We start from the raw sequence: 15,495 nt of genomic DNA, 5'->3' as shown, positions 1-15,495 counted from the left end.
TGGGGGGCGGCAGCCATGGGTGACTCATCAAGAAGATCAGCATTTTAGTGCTTAAATGGGCTTTAGTTCAAGCATTGCTGCCACCATTGTTAAGCGTTGGCATACCTTTAACCAGAGCGGAGCTGATTAAGGTGAGGGTGGAGGCGGCTTCCCACTGTGGGCTTGGGGCTCTCTGCACTGCTGCCTTTGTCCCAGGAGCTGCATGCTGGCTGCGCCATGTCACCTGCCTGTCCAGCAGCAGTGGTGGTGGCAAGCTGTGCCTCCCGCTGCTGGACAGGCAGGGGATGAGGTGCGGTTTAGTATGTGGCACCTGGGGCAAAGGTAGCAGGGCGAAGAGCCTGCAGTCTGCTTCCCCCTTCTCCCCAGTCAGCTGTGCTGTGCTCTGATTTTAAAAGTGTCCTGGCATTTAAAAAATAATGGTGGCACTACTTGAACTAAAGCTAGTTCAAGCATCCCTGCCACCATATTTAAGCACCAGGACACTGATCCCTTGGACCAGTTGTTTGTGGCTTGGTCCCATTCACCACCCTGCCCTGCTTCCTCCCTCACTGTGGGGGCGTCAATGCCCCCCCCCATGCCTCTTCCCCTCCACAGATTTACCTGCAGAGAGCTGCTTTCTGATGCCTGGATGCATTCTTGGATGCATGCATGCACATGACTCCTAGGGGCCCTGCCCAGAAGGCATATTATTTATTGGTACATTATCAGCTGCATTGGCCAAAAAAAGCCAATAGCCGATAATGTTAATTTTCCTTTTATTGCTGTCGATCTGATTTGACATCAATATATCGGTGCACCTCTTAAAAAAAATTTTCATTTAAAAACAAAACAAAACCAGACTCCACCAAATTCAGTGGCAAAGGGCTGTAGATGAAGGCTACCTGCTAAAATTTAAAGAATGAAATTTTATATTGGTAAAAAAAATTATCTTCTAAGCCAAGTTTGTTTAGTAAAACTTTCAAGGAAGAACATGTGCCTTGGAACTTGCTGTCAGGAGAGTGTATTTGAAAAGCCCAGATTGTCACCACAGCCTTCTCACTGCATAGGTAACATCATGCAGAATGGAGACATGTTCAGCAGTGCATTTCTGTCTGGTCCCTCCCCTTTCAACCACGTGTTTTCTTGTTGTATATGCCCATTCTGCTTTCTGGTTGGCAGCTCATGTCTGTTATGCCTAGTATGGTCCTCCCACAACATCAGGGACAAGTTGGTTCTCCTTTGTTGGCAGTTTAATCTTTCTCTATCTGAAGTCATGAAGTTGTCCCATTTTTTTTGCCTTTTGTCCTGTCCCTGAGGTCCAGGGCAATTGCCCAGAAAAGGCTGTAGGCTAAAGTATGATACTTTCAATAAAAAAGCTTTCTTATACTCGGGGAAAGGGAAACTTGATCAAAGTTTGTAGAAGGAAGTCTAAGAAGGACCTGAAAACACATAAAACAACCTTTTTATGGTTACTTTAAAATTATTCATAGCAAAATAGTATTATATCATTCTCTCAACTTCTTGGATTAAAAGGTACTGGATTGCCTAATATAAAAGCCAGACCTGAACTGCTTAATGACTGGTGCTCTCAGTGCTTGGTCACCTAAAGTTTAGTGGAGTTGCTCCATCTGGTGGCCGGACATAGTGCTTGCATCCAGCTGCAAGAGCTATTGGCAGCCTGAAGACTATAAGGAACCATCATGTAGCTAAACAAGTAGGAACTGTTGCCCACCCTCCTTTCACCTGCAAAACTGTTTTCTTTGGGAATTTGGTAGCTTCTCCCAAAATCCTGCTGGGTTTCTATAATGATTTTACATGTACTTTCATATACTTTTTAAAAATGATAAAACATTTTGCTAGTCTTTCCACAGCAAGGCGCATTCATTTTTTTTGGTGTAGTAGACTTCCAGACTTGCAGACATCTTGGTGTATTGTCTTTTGGAAGGGATAATTGCTTGATGAACTTGGATGTCAGTTTAGCAATACACCCCAGTGTGCATCTCTGGGAAATCACTGGATCTCAGGGGTTGGGGAAACTGTGGGGTCACAGGCTTTCCTGAGCTGCAGTTGACTGAATCAGACGCTATTAAAGGGTATGATGAAAGTAGAGGATAAGAAAAGAAAAATTAGAATACAAAAGACACAGAGGAGAAGGGGGTCAGTGCTACAAGAAGCAAGCACACAAGCAGTAAATCTCTAGGAACAAGGAGTCACAGAAGCTAATCTAGAGAATGGGATAAGAATTCATAGTCCCTGTTTTATACTCAACACAGTCCAGTCTGGATGATTCCCTATTCTGCATGTTCCCTTTCAAATCATTTATTAAAAGTTTGCTGTCGGAAGCAGCTACCCTCACGTCAACAATGGAGTGTCCAGGGAGGTTAAAGCGTTCTGCCCCAGGCTTGCTTGTCTTTCTGCAGCTGATGTCAGAGCAGTGTTTGTTAATAGGGATCTCCTGGCCTGTCCAGTGAAGACAGCAGAGGGGCAGTGTAAGCAGGTAGTAGTGTATATGACATTGGTGGGGGGTTGCAAGTGAATGAACCATGGATGTTACAATTTATATCATTCAGTCAAAAATGATGATGGGGCCTGTATTGATGTTGGGGTACAGAAGGCATTTGGGTCCATTGCAAGGCTCGGTGAGATGATTGGGAATTGGGTAGCCCTGTTGTTTTGAGAGATGCCATTTGAGGTTTGGCACTGTTTGGAAAGACTGCCAGGAAACCACCTAGATTTCTGTTGAAATACTATCTCTAACTTGACAAGACTTTGATCTATAAATGCCACTAGCAAATGTTTTATTCTTATTCAGGATTGTTGGGATGTTGATACCAGCACCAGTATGTAGTATGTTGCAGCTTGTTCATTCTTTTAATTATTATAGAAAGTATGTGACTCTTGTTTGGATTCTTAGCTGCCTAGTTTAATAAATTTTAAGTTTTTACAAACAGTTTTGTATGAGAATTTGTTTCTGTTTTATCCTGAAAGACGACACCAAAGCCTCAGTTTCCTTTGTTGTTGTTGGGGGTTTTTTACATTTAATTAATTACTTTATCTTGTTTTAAATTACTGCAGTCTGGTTTGTGTTTATATTCTACATTGTTTATGAATAGTCATGTTGTTACACAAATATAACCCTAACCAGTAACTCCTTATGGAAAGTTTTTTTTTTAATGGGAAAAGACCTACGCTGGGAACAAAAGACTTGGAGGAATTATCGGGAGTTGTCATCGTCATCATCATCATTGGCTGGAGCTGTAGAATCTGAACGTCAGTCTTTTGGCTTTGTGTCACTTTGTGGGTAGGCATAGCTTTTGGTTACTCTAATACACACATTTTTCATAGGCAATACTTATTGCTGGATAGATGGCTGTGAATTAATTTGACTAGCACGTTGCTGATGGTGTATAATCATGAAAATAACAAGGCCTATGAAGTTTTGAGAAGTTTAGTTATAAATGAAGAAGGCTGGATCCAGTACCTTTGCATAGTGTTAGGACTTCCATTGTCTTTGGGGCCTGACCCAGTGCCAATCGGTGATAGATGCCCTGTAATGTGGGTACAGTACCTACTGCTTTTTTTTTTAATTGCCTCACTGTAAGTGGGTATTTTTGGTTTTTTATGAAATGCAAAGTTTGACAGCTTCAGTTGTTTTAATGGTGGAGAGAAAAATGTGAAGTAATACTTTTAAAATAGCACTCACATTTTGGTAAAACAGTACAGTAATATACTGTAAATAGCCATATGTTTAGAAATACTGTAAACAGCCTTATGTATAGAATTCTCTCTAGTCTTCTCATACCCAGTCTGTGCCTTCCATGGCTATACAACTGAAGATTTCTCCCCCCCCCCCCATTCTGATTTGTATCTGTGCTCTGGCATCACTGTAGGTACAGTTAACTCATTTTCTGTTGCTCATCTTCATAGTCTTACTTTTGCTAAGTGGTGTAGAATAGCTAGAATACAGATTAGACCTCTGCACCTCTTCCTTGATGATCTGAATAAAAGTAAGTATTTAATACTCGGTTAACTTGAAATCATGCATGTTTTCCTGCAAGCATGCTACAACTGGAAATTCTGCTACAAGTAGATTAGTTTGAGGAAATAATTTAGTCCTACATAGTTATGTAAAATCCATCTAGTTAGCTTTGGCATTAAAACCGATACCATTGTGGAACATCCAATTTTTAAAAGATAAGTGCATCCCAATAAAGCATTCCTTTTTTACACATCTTAAAACACAATAGATTATAACTTCCGTATAGTCAACAACAATTCAGTTGAAGTTGCACAGGCAACCTTAAATCTGTCATTTTAAAAGATTCAAGCACTTGTTTTTGCCATCTAAACGTCATTTAAATATGGTTTGTATATAATTCCACAGTAAACTGAAAAAAGTTCCACTGTGATATCTTGACATCTCCATGAGTCATCAAAAGAATTGGAGACTTTGGAACTAGTGCAAGGCCTCTTCTGCTTGAGCCAGTAGAATAATTGATATGTACCAGTACTAGAGGAAGATGCAATCCTTTTTTAAGTGAGTGTCTCGGAGGATTAGTGAGATGCCAGAAGCTTGGGTTCCGTTACAGATGCTGGAGGAAGTTTAAGTATGGGCTTTTCTGTTCGTTCCTGATCTTGCTGCTTCTCAACATCATATCTCCATCCCACTTCCAACTTCCACTCTTTTGGTTTCTTAACCCATGTTTTTGTTTTGTTTTTGTGGTGTATTTTTTTCCCCACCCAGGTTCTAATCTTGCCTCTTCTTTAAAAAAAACAAAACAAAAAAAACATTAGTCCTATCCATTTTTAGTTCTTCCTTTCTGCCTCAATACTTCATTCTCAATTCCCTAAACTCAATCTTTCCTAGCTTACCAAATCAGTTCTTGCAGTCTGTCTCCAGCCCATATTCCTTATCCTTATTGGTTTTGTCCTTATCTTGCTTTTCAAACTCCTGATCAACTTCAGGATATTCTCCTACCTTTTGCTGTTTGCCCAGCTGATCCAGTTGTCCCAGCCCTAGTTCCTCATCACATCTGTTACTACTGTCACGGCACCCAGTAGAAATTCAGGTTCTAGGTTCCCTCTCCAGTTTTCCCTCCCCAGCTGAATCATCTTGCATAGCTGGTTTTTCAGTCCCAGTTTCCCACTTCCTTGGCTGCTACTGTCAGGTGCTTTCAGCACAATACAGAAATGGCAACTGGAATGTTCTGAAGGGAAGCCGTATGTATTTAAATCTGTGCACCTGAGGTTTCGGACTATGCTAGCTTTTCATGTGCTGCCAAAGGCAACTAGGCAACATAGAAACTTTAGCCCAAGCAGATAACATTTTACCAATAGTAGAAACAATTGAAAGCAGAGGCATGTAATAGAAATCTTTAGGTGACCTTAATAGGTGTCTGCCAGGCTCAATATTTGGTGCTATCAGCCCTGTATATAATAAAGCATTGTTAATTTTAATGAAGTTCAGTAATCACATTTTACACATTAAATGTGGAGGAACATAGTGTTATCAGTTTCAGCTTTTCATAGAGCGGCGGTTCCCAATCTGTGGTACAGGTACCACCAATTGTATGCAGATAACCTGGAAGTGGTACACGTTAATATTTATTATAATTACCTAATATGACAAAAATCTGCTGGTGGTACATAAGGTTGGACTGAAAAAATTCCTGGCTGTACTTAAGGTTGGATCATTTTAAATTGGTGGTGCGCAATCTGTCAGAGTTTGGGAAATGTTGATGTAAAATATTTGCTTGCATACCACATACCCCTGGAGTCTGTGCTTTGGGACGTGGGAGGGGGGATCCCTGATTTGGGGGGCCGGGGGAAGCCCGGCAGACCTTGCTGTGCCTGCAGTCTGTCAGATCTCCAGCCAGGGAGCAGAGGGGAGGGGCCAGCCCTGCTGTGGAGCAGAGCCCTGCTCAGTCCAGAGAGCATGTCGGGATGTTGGGGGGAGTCTGGCTCATCTTAAACCAGCAAGCGGTCTAGGACAGACATTACATAAACTGTTTTGAGTCAAATCAGTTTAAGTCTCATACTGCATTCAACCAGGTTTATCTCAAACCAGTTTCAGCCATCTTGAAATTGGTGTCTGTGCACTCAACATCTGTTCTGTTACAGGTTTAAACCAGTTTCCATTCACTTAAACCAGTTGTGTAATGTCTGTCTGTAGCCTAAAACATTTTCTTCATTCCTGTAGAATATTTTGATGGGTTCTCCATCTTCCTTAGAAGTACCCTCTTTCTATGAATTATTATGTCTGTGTCTAGGCATCTATCTAAATAGCTGGGGGGGAGGCGTTGAGGGTTGGTCATGATGCAACATTCTAATTCTAATTTTGTGGTGGTTTTGTGGTGGCCCTTCCCCTTGTGCTGATTGGCAGATAAGCTCTGTGGGGGCAGGGAGAAGGGACAAGGGGGCACTGCCATCTTGATTGCTGGATGACTTTTGTGCGGCCCCATGCTTCTCCCTACTGGGGAGCCAGCATTTTACTTCTATTGCAGTTTTTGTTTTTGTGGGTTTGGCAGACAATCCCAGATGTTGCGGTTTCCATGAAATCTGCAAGCCTGCTAAGTAGGGTCTCTATGCATGTCTTATAGTGAATACTTGGACATAGCTATGAGCAAGACAGCTTTGGATTTTACATGAGAACAGTTCACTTCCATCTTCCATGATTTCAGTCTTACAACAGAAGAATCTGTGCATTGATTCAGTATTCTAGGGGAGCTAACAACAGGATCTTCACTAGGACTAGAATGTGCACATGCTAAATTTTCTCAGTAAGTAGGTTCAAAGAAGTTTATTCCTGACAACAAAAGGCCATATTTTGATGGTAATGTGTTGACAAGACATTGTAAGTCTTACCAAGGTTAAATGGTTGTTGTGGGTAAATATTCTGTTTTTTTTAGTTTTAGTGACAAGCTGCTTCACACTCAGTCACTTGTACAAATGAATTTAAATCCACAGAGTGTCACTGGCAAAAAAAGGACACGTACTCTACATAAACATTTGTACATTCTTTGGGAGTGCTGCCTTTTGGGAAATTGTCAGTCTGGTATAGGGTAGCTGCTATATTTTGGGAAGCTTAGACTTGTGTAAGGTAGCAATCAAATGTGTAGTTACTTCTGTTCTACCTTATAATCAGGTATTATTAGGGCTGTGCAAAACTGTACTGTTTCATTTCAATGTCCATTTCGCTGTTTCGAAGGGATAGTGATTTCTTTCACCGTTTCATTTTGTTTTGAAGTACTGTTCCATTTCGTTTAATCAAAACTTTTTCTGTATCGACACATTTCAACCTTTTGTCCATATCCTATAATGGAGAATCATGAAAATGCCTAAAATTTTGTCATTTTGTGCCTGATTCGGATGTAAATTGCAGGGATGATAGCTCCTTCTGTGGGCATGAAGCTCTGCCAAGTTTCAAGGAGATAAGAGCAGAGATTTCTGGGAAACGGCTGTTCAGAGCAAAACTTGTGACACTTGCTGGCAGTGGCAACCTCCTGTCATCTGGCGTACAGATCTGGGGGCCTGCACCCCTGGGAGGGCTGCAGGGCTGTGCTGAACTTGTCCTGGGGGTGCAGGCCCCTGGATCTGCATGCTGGATGACAGGAGGCTGCCGCTGCCACTGCCGCCTGAGACTGGTGCTGGGCGCAGCCCATGCCCAGCACTGGGAAGGCTGCTGCTGCTGCTGCTGCTGCTGCTGCTGCTGGCTCCAGGCAGGAGTGGCAGCCTACTGTTTATTGGGCATGCAGATCTGGGGGGCTGCACCTCTGGGAGCACCCTTTGCTCCTTGGCCATAGGTACAGCTTTAAATGTCTTTTTTACATACCTTGAGAATACCAGGCACGACTCATGAAGGCTGCAACGCTGGGGCGGATGGAGTGTCCCATAGGAGTGCAGCCCACCCCCCAGAAGTGGACCGGAAGTACTTCTGGGTCTGCCTGGGAGTGTATGTGGGGCTGTGCTCCTTCAGCTTGGTGATCGGCCTTGGCGGGGGTGGGGGATCCTGGGTGCCCCCCCAGACTCTCAGGTGCCAAGCCGGGAGGGTGTGGGGATCTGCTGCCGAGCATGCTGGGGAGTCGCCCACACTCTTGTGGGGTGCTCCATCCGCCCCACCATCTCAGCGTTCAAGGGCTCCCTGGTACCTTGAGGTACATGGAAAAAAACATTTCAAGCTGTGTCTCTGTCCAAATCACCAAATCTTCCCTAATTTCTCTGAATCGATTTGGAGGGTTCCAATTCAATTCGGAGAGAGAAAGGGTCTCCTGATTCAGATTCAGAGATTTGGCCACTGAATTGGGCTGAATTTCCGTTGAATCGAAGCAGGGACCGAAGCTTTGCACAGCTGTAAAAACTGCTTTCTAGAAAGATGAACTGAAGCAAGTATATGTTTAACTAACCTGAACAGTTGCAGAATGAGTGCGAAGCGTGCATTTGGAAAAGTGAAGGGAAAGTAACTGCATCTCATGACAAAGACTTTGTTCTAGTGAGCGAAAAGTTTGTCCCATTCCTGTACTGCATGACTTTCCTAATGTCTAGGAGCCCCTGTTGTTAGGGTGGATAAATGAAGCCAACTGGCTTTTATCTAACTGAATACTGTGGCATCTAACTAGTAAACAGTGCCAGTGCAGTGAGGTTTGAGGCAGTGAAGCTTTCAAACCTTCCTTCGCCAATAGTTTATTAGTGTTTCAGTGTGAACGTTAATACAATGCTTGATGCGCCAATAGTTTATTGGTGTTTCAGTGTGAACGTTAATACAATGCTTGATGGTGTATTGTATTTGAAATCTAACATGGATTTTGTAATGCATTTTAGTGATTAAGGCAGTAGTTTTCAACTTTCCTATGTTCTAGGCACCCCTTGGAAAATAAAAGCTTTTCATTTTAACTTGGTTTTTTGACTACTGGAAAAACTGAGTAGTTTGCAATTCTTCTGTTGCAAACTGCCTAAACCACAGAAAGTCAAAAAGTTTTTAACACTGTGGCTTCCTATTTAAAATCTCTGGGTTCATCTTGTGAATCATGTTTACATGCCTCGGTGTACTAACATTGCAGGGCACACTTAAAAGGATCTTAGAGCACCCTAGGGTGTTGTAGCACCCTGGTTGAGAATCACTATGGAATATTTTAATAATGTATGGAAAATGGTTACTATCTGCAGGTGTAATTTTATATTGAAGGGGGGGGAAAAAGCAATCATTTCTTCAGGATATCTAGACTTCCATATCTCTTTAAAACTGCTAGTAGTGTGTCTGTATGACCATGCTGATTGCTAGCACTAGTATGAATGACAGGCAGTTCTACAATGCCAGAAATAATGATATAGGACGTATCAACTTGCAAGTAGCATGTTCTTCAACAAAATATATTGGGTATAGCAAAAAGAAGGCAGCAATTTATGGACAGCCCAGCTCCAGGTTTGATCTCCCAGCTCCCTGATCATTTCCCCCAGACCCTTCAGCTTCTCTTGGGGCTGCCAGCACTGCCTGCCTTGCCCCAGTGGGGGAGCAGCAGGGAGAGCCATGACTTGAGCCAGCAGCCCTGAGAGAAGCAGCTGGGGGGAATGATCAGGGGTTGGGGAAATGAACAGGGGCTTCTCCCCCAGCTCCTGGTTCCATTCCCCCCAGCCCCTGCAGCTTCTCCTGGGGCTGCCTGCACTTCCTGCCTTGCCCCAGCAGGGGGGCAGCCAGAGGAACAGCTGGAGGAGCCAGGGCTTCTCCCTGGGCTTGCAGCTCAGACCAGGACTCATCCAGCTGCCCCTGCTGGCACTGCCTGCCTGTATAGTCTATGGCCGAATATCATCTGAGTTGGATTCAGCCAAATTGAATCAGGACAGTGATTCAAATCACCAAATCAAATCAAATCACTGTCCTTCCAAATTGCCAAATCCTAAGTGAATACTTTCTGCTTTGCACAGGCTTAGCATCCAGGGCTGCTACCCTAGTTGCCGTACCTTAGTTACGTTGTTTCTTTACCAGCTATTCAAAAGCTATGTACAGGGATGACAGCATACTGATTTGATAACTATGTGTAATCAAAATTATCATTTCTGTCCACTGGCAGGGCATAGTAGAAACTGATGTGGGCATGGTGGAGGGTGTGTGACTCGGCAGTGTTATGACCCCTGCCAGTAAGCCATACTGTCTATGTTTTAGTGTACATAAAACTGCTGTGGGGGGGGGTGTTATGCCCCAGTCAAAACTTGTTCATGCAGGTAGGTCAACTGCTTTAGCAGCCACAGGATGTCTTTTTGGATCTCTGCCTATTGTCTTTTAGCAGTTGTTCACAGTAATGCCAACTCTCGCAATTATTGTTCAAGTTGCAGCTTCTAAGTAAGATTAAGTCTGACTTACAGTCTTGAAATGGAACTCTCAAATCTTGGATTTTTTCTTCTGGCCACAACCAGGCTGGAACTGGTGCAAAGTCCCTGGGAGCCTGTGTGGGAGAAGAGCCTAGAAGGGGCCCTGCTGTGGGGGCATGCAGGGAGCTGTGCCAGGTCAGCACTGAGCCTTGGGCCACAATGGACAGGGGGAATGATCAGGGCATATGCATGAGGAGCCAAGGGGAGCAGAGGTTAGAACGGAGCATTTCATGATTTACATCCCAGATCTCTTGACATTTAAGTTTGTCTCATGATTTTTGACACAGTTGACAATACTGTGTTCAGCCACTCTTCTATACTTTTCACGTTTTGGTCTGAATCCTGCATACTTTCACCAGAACACATGTCTCTCTGGCACACTTTCTTTTGTCCCTCAGTGACCAGTTTGGGTTTTTTTTATAATCCTCCTTTCTGGTTGTGGCTGTTGGTAGGGAGCAGTTGTTAGTTTAGGAGACTAAAGGGTGTGTTGGCATTCCGTATGAAAGACAACTGTTGCAGCTATTCAGAAATTTCCATTGCTGATCATACAGCATGTGTGGGGAGGGTGGCATTGGGGTAATGACTAACAGTATTGGCATCTATACTTCCAATATCTTGTAATTACAAATTTAATTTTCTCAGTGTATGCATCTGTTTAGAAACTTAAGTTTTGGGTTACTCACTTTTTTTGCTTATACTACAATTTTCATTGCGTGCATCATATAGCATCACACTGGGTGCATCTACACATGCCATTAATGTGCGGCAATAAACTTCTGAGCTTATTGCTCTGCAGTTTATTGCTCCTTGGAAGCTCCTGGGTGCATGGTTTACATGTGCACAGACCACAGGTGAATTGAGCTGGGTTGCAGCAGCCGCAGCTGACATGGGCCCAGAAGATCAGTCGGCCAGCCTGGGGCTGCTCTGACCAGGCTCAGTTTGCTGCAGAGGGGCTGGTTGGGACATGACGGGTGCTTCATTGTGGGGCTAGCTGGTAGGCAGCCCCTGCACTGAAGCACCCTTGTGCCCCAGCCAGCTGGCTTGGCACCTATACTTACTCTGCTGTGTACAAGAAAAACTGTGCACCCAGGACCTTCCCAGGAGCAATAAACCCTGCTGTAGTTTTTTTTTAGTTTCTTGCACCCTAATAGGGGCGCACATGTAGACACTGAGAAATTAACTGAGCAGTTAATTATTCGACTGTGTAGTAAATATTTTGTGTAGGTGTCTTCTGACTTTTAGCTTTGAGCCTTGGGAAAGTAAATTTGCTAGTCTAATTAAAACATTTTCTACTTTTTTCCCCATTTATCCCTTAAAGCCCCGTGGTAATCTTATTTTAAGACCATTGCTGATGACAACTTCCTTTTAATTTTTCTGGGTGAATGGTTAGAGTTAGTTAACTCCTTTCAGTGATAATTTGGCTAACTTTATTCCCATTACTATTGCTGTAAAGACAAACTTATTACTCTTAAAGGCTGTATATTCAAATTGGTAACCTTAATTATGGACCAGTTCAGCAGATTTTCATCAGTTTCCTTTCTTGTATTAGCTTTTCCAGAAAAGCAGCATTTAGCAGTTCTGCTGAGCTTTGTATCCTTAACATACTAAAGGCCTTTCATTAATACCTTTGGATAGCTCTTAGTACAGTAAAAGCTGCTCTGTTAACTGGTATGCTGACTTGTAAGGTAAAAACGAAACTGGAAGTGCCCACCATGGGGGCTCAGCGAAACTGGAAGTGCCACAGCCCGAGGCAAAGCAGCCTCCTCCACGGTGCCTGCCTCGCTGTCCCTCGGGGCCTGCAGGAGGGGCGGCGGCCCCAACACTGACTTGGAAGACAACATAAATAAACATATATGAAAATAGGGATTTGTGCAGGTGTGTCAGAGTATTTGAAAATTGGGACTTAAGTTTAGATCACTTTGTAAAAAAACAAAACAAAAAAATTTAATGGCATGTACAGTGATAACTTGAACCAGTTGGAATATGTCTAAATAGTTGGTACTTGACAGTACAGGAAAGGAGCAGCTGGTAACATATTTTTTTTGTGAATGAAGTCTCATTCTGTTAGGATGTACTCAATCCATACAAGGCAAAATGCCCATATTTGATGTTTCTGCTAATATTAATTAGCATGTAACAAATTAGCCGTGCCACAACTATGTTTAATATTTTATTCAGTTGCTTAAACTCTTTCTCTATTAGTCATCCTGTTCTACTTGGTTAGTGCATGTGCATATTTGTCATTCTCCTAGTTGGAAAGTTACTTGCGTAAATGTTAGCAATTTTTCTGTCTTCTACTGTGAACTTGGAATGTAGCTTTCTATTGCCAGAGCACTTGGCTATTCTGTTTTTTGAGGGAACATTGAGTAGAATTGAGCTGTTGTATGGTCAAATCAGGTATGTTTTGAAGTATGTATGCCAGGTGTGTATGGAATGCTGTATGTATGTTAGGAAATGAATCTGTCTCTCATACTGTTCACATACTGTGAAGAAATGGGAAGAGTTGACTAAAGTGTGATTTATCAATTATAATCTCTTATTGCATAAGTTGACTGCCATTTATATTACTATATGCTTAATTATCTGCATTACTAACCAAGCAGAGGCCTTTGCCGATCCTCATGCTCAAATTTTCATATCTGGGCACACTTTGTTTTGTGTTTTGGCCATTTTGAAAGCGGATTATGTATACTGAACTTGTGTTGTGCTATGGATTTGAACTGGTTTCCAATCACGTATATTGGTTTATGTGCAATTTCTATTCCTAGGCCTGGTCTACCACATGAGACATCAGTGTCTACTATGGTGACGACCACCCCCATGGCTCCTTTTGGTGGCCTTGGGAGGAGTGGAGGGGACAAGCCATGCTACAAAGCATGGCTCTGTGCATCCACCCATCTGCCCCTTGCAGCAGAGTTCATGACTGGGAGCATGGAGGAGGTTGGCACGTGGGCTGCCTGGGGGCAGGAAAGGGCAGGGGAAGCAAGTAGCAGAGGTGGCAGTTCCCAGAAGAGCAGCTGAAGGAGCCACCAGAGTAGCTGGGGCAGGTGGGTGCCCGATGGGAGGAAAGCATTTACCTCCTCAGACAGGGTGATCTCGCAGCACTCTCGTGTGCCATGAGAGCAATGGAAGAGTGGTGTGGCACACCCTTTGGGGGTTACTGTTGTATGCAGTAAAGTATGTCTTCCATTTTATCAAAGGATTTGTGGAGAGGTTTCACAAGACTGTTTCAGATGGAGTTGGGAATTAGAATCTAGGATTCTAATGCTATCCCTGTATGGTACAAGACAACGTGCAACTAAAACATGCTGCATGTGCCAAAAAGCTTTGCTTCTGAGCATAGCTTTTTGAGGTACATACAGCTCTGTAATAATGCACTTGTATAGCTTCCAGATATGAAGTGGCTGCAGTCTGCCTGAGCACAACGCTGACTTGTACCATATAGCCCTCTTGTACCATGTAGCCCTTACCTGTTTTCAGCTCATGGCCTTTCAAACTGGATGAAACTGCTTTTTTAGCTGTGCCTAATCACTTTATTACCGTCTTCTCAGAACATGGATGAAACCAGTGCTTCTCTTTTTCTAGTATTTTCTTTTTTACTAAAATGTGCATTTCAGTGGCCAAGCTGTGTCAAATTTTGTGCCACTGGCTATAACAATGATATCTGTTAACAACAGGGAAAGAAATGAGTGCTTCGCCTGCCTTTTCATTGTTTCTTTAGATGGATAAGCATGGTCTGATGGATCTTCACTAAAAACAGAAGCTTGCTTTCCTCTCCCCAACCTGAGAAACTGAAGCATAGATTTTTACCATTATAGTAAACATCTGAATTAGGGATGTAAATATTTTTAAAATGAGCCATTTCAGCTTTTCTAATGTACATTTGTTAACTGTTTAACCAATACCACATACCTGTGGAGTAGCCAGTCCCTGCTCTGCTTGCTGCAGGGCAACACATGCAGGCAGCAAGTTGTGCTCCTGCTACCAGCCATCAGGCCCTGCCCTGCCCTGCCCTGCCTTCCCTTCCCTATGATTCCTCCTTTAGGGAGAAGGCTGGCTCAGCTCGTCTCCAATGTTTCCTCTACTCACCTCAGCCCCAGCTCTTCAGTTTAAATGGGGCAAACTGCTGGTGAAAGAGGCAGGCAGTATGCAGAAGCGGGCTTTGCTGCCTCAGGGAGTGGTAGTCTGGAAAAGTAGTAAGTGGCATGATAATTTGCACAACATAGTCTGTTTTAAACATTAACTGTAGTGCATTAATAGTATAAATATAGTTCGATCATTTAACCTTTCACATCCCTATTAGTCCAACTCGTTCAACACCCAAACTAGTAAGGCTTTGATGTGTTCCACTTCTGTTCACACCATGTCCAGAAATTAAGCACATCTTATTGAATTTTAGGAACTTACAGTTTTTTTACAGTTTTTTTAAATAACTATAAAATGTTACCTTTGCATACCTTTGCATGCTTTTCTTTTGAACCAGAAGAGAAAGGAACGTTTACACTATTAAGTATGTTGAATGAAATTTTACAAACACAGGTGTGCAACTTAAATGCATGAGTCCCAGGATAAGTTAAATATTTTTCTTTTAAAAATCCTGTGTGACATGCTGTACTTACTCGCACACTATGCTACCCCAAACAAAACAAGGACCTTTTTATGGGAAGGCAGAATAAAGAAAAAGTCTTGTGCCATGGCACACTAGCTCACCCATAGCTGAATGCTACAGCTGCCTGGAGTGGAGGTGGCATTCCCCTCATCAGCATCACTCTTCTCCCTCTCCCCTCCCTGCAAAGCCAACAGCTACAGATTTGAACTGTTACAGCCACCTCTGTTAATCCTCTAAAGCAGGGTTGTCAACTAGGGGTACATGTACCCCTGAGAGTACTTGGGAAGGCCCTACGGGTTACACATAGGTGGGTGGAGATGGAGCGCCGTCACCTACCACCCTGTGCTGCCATCTGCCACCCTGTGCTGCTACGGCCTCCCAGGAGCAGGGCCAGGTGGAGAGGCTGAAGGCAGCGGTACCCCTCTGTGGGCCGCACAAGTGCAGCCCTGCTGGGTGACCAGATGAGGGTGTTTGGGGGAGCTCACACATGGTGGCTGCTGCTGCCCCCCAGCACCCCACACTGCCACGGCTCCACATCTGGCCGC

At 43.4% G+C, this 15,495-nt stretch overlaps 1 protein-coding gene across 1 annotated transcript in view; it reads left to right on the top strand.

Moving 5' to 3' along the window:
• Window positions 1–15,495, top strand: part of PCMTD1 (protein-L-isoaspartate (D-aspartate) O-methyltransferase domain containing 1) — an 84,479-nt gene that overhangs the window by 32,285 nt on the left and 36,699 nt on the right. The window lies entirely within an intron of this gene.

Source organism: Crocodylus porosus, unplaced genomic scaffold (genome assembly GCF_001723895.1).
Source record: "Crocodylus porosus isolate Cpor-Errol unplaced genomic scaffold, CroPor_comp1, whole genome shotgun sequence".
NCBI classification, from domain to species: Eukaryota; Metazoa; Chordata; order Crocodylia; family Crocodylidae; genus Crocodylus; species Crocodylus porosus.
This window is presented reverse-complemented; position numbering and strand designations above follow the sequence as displayed.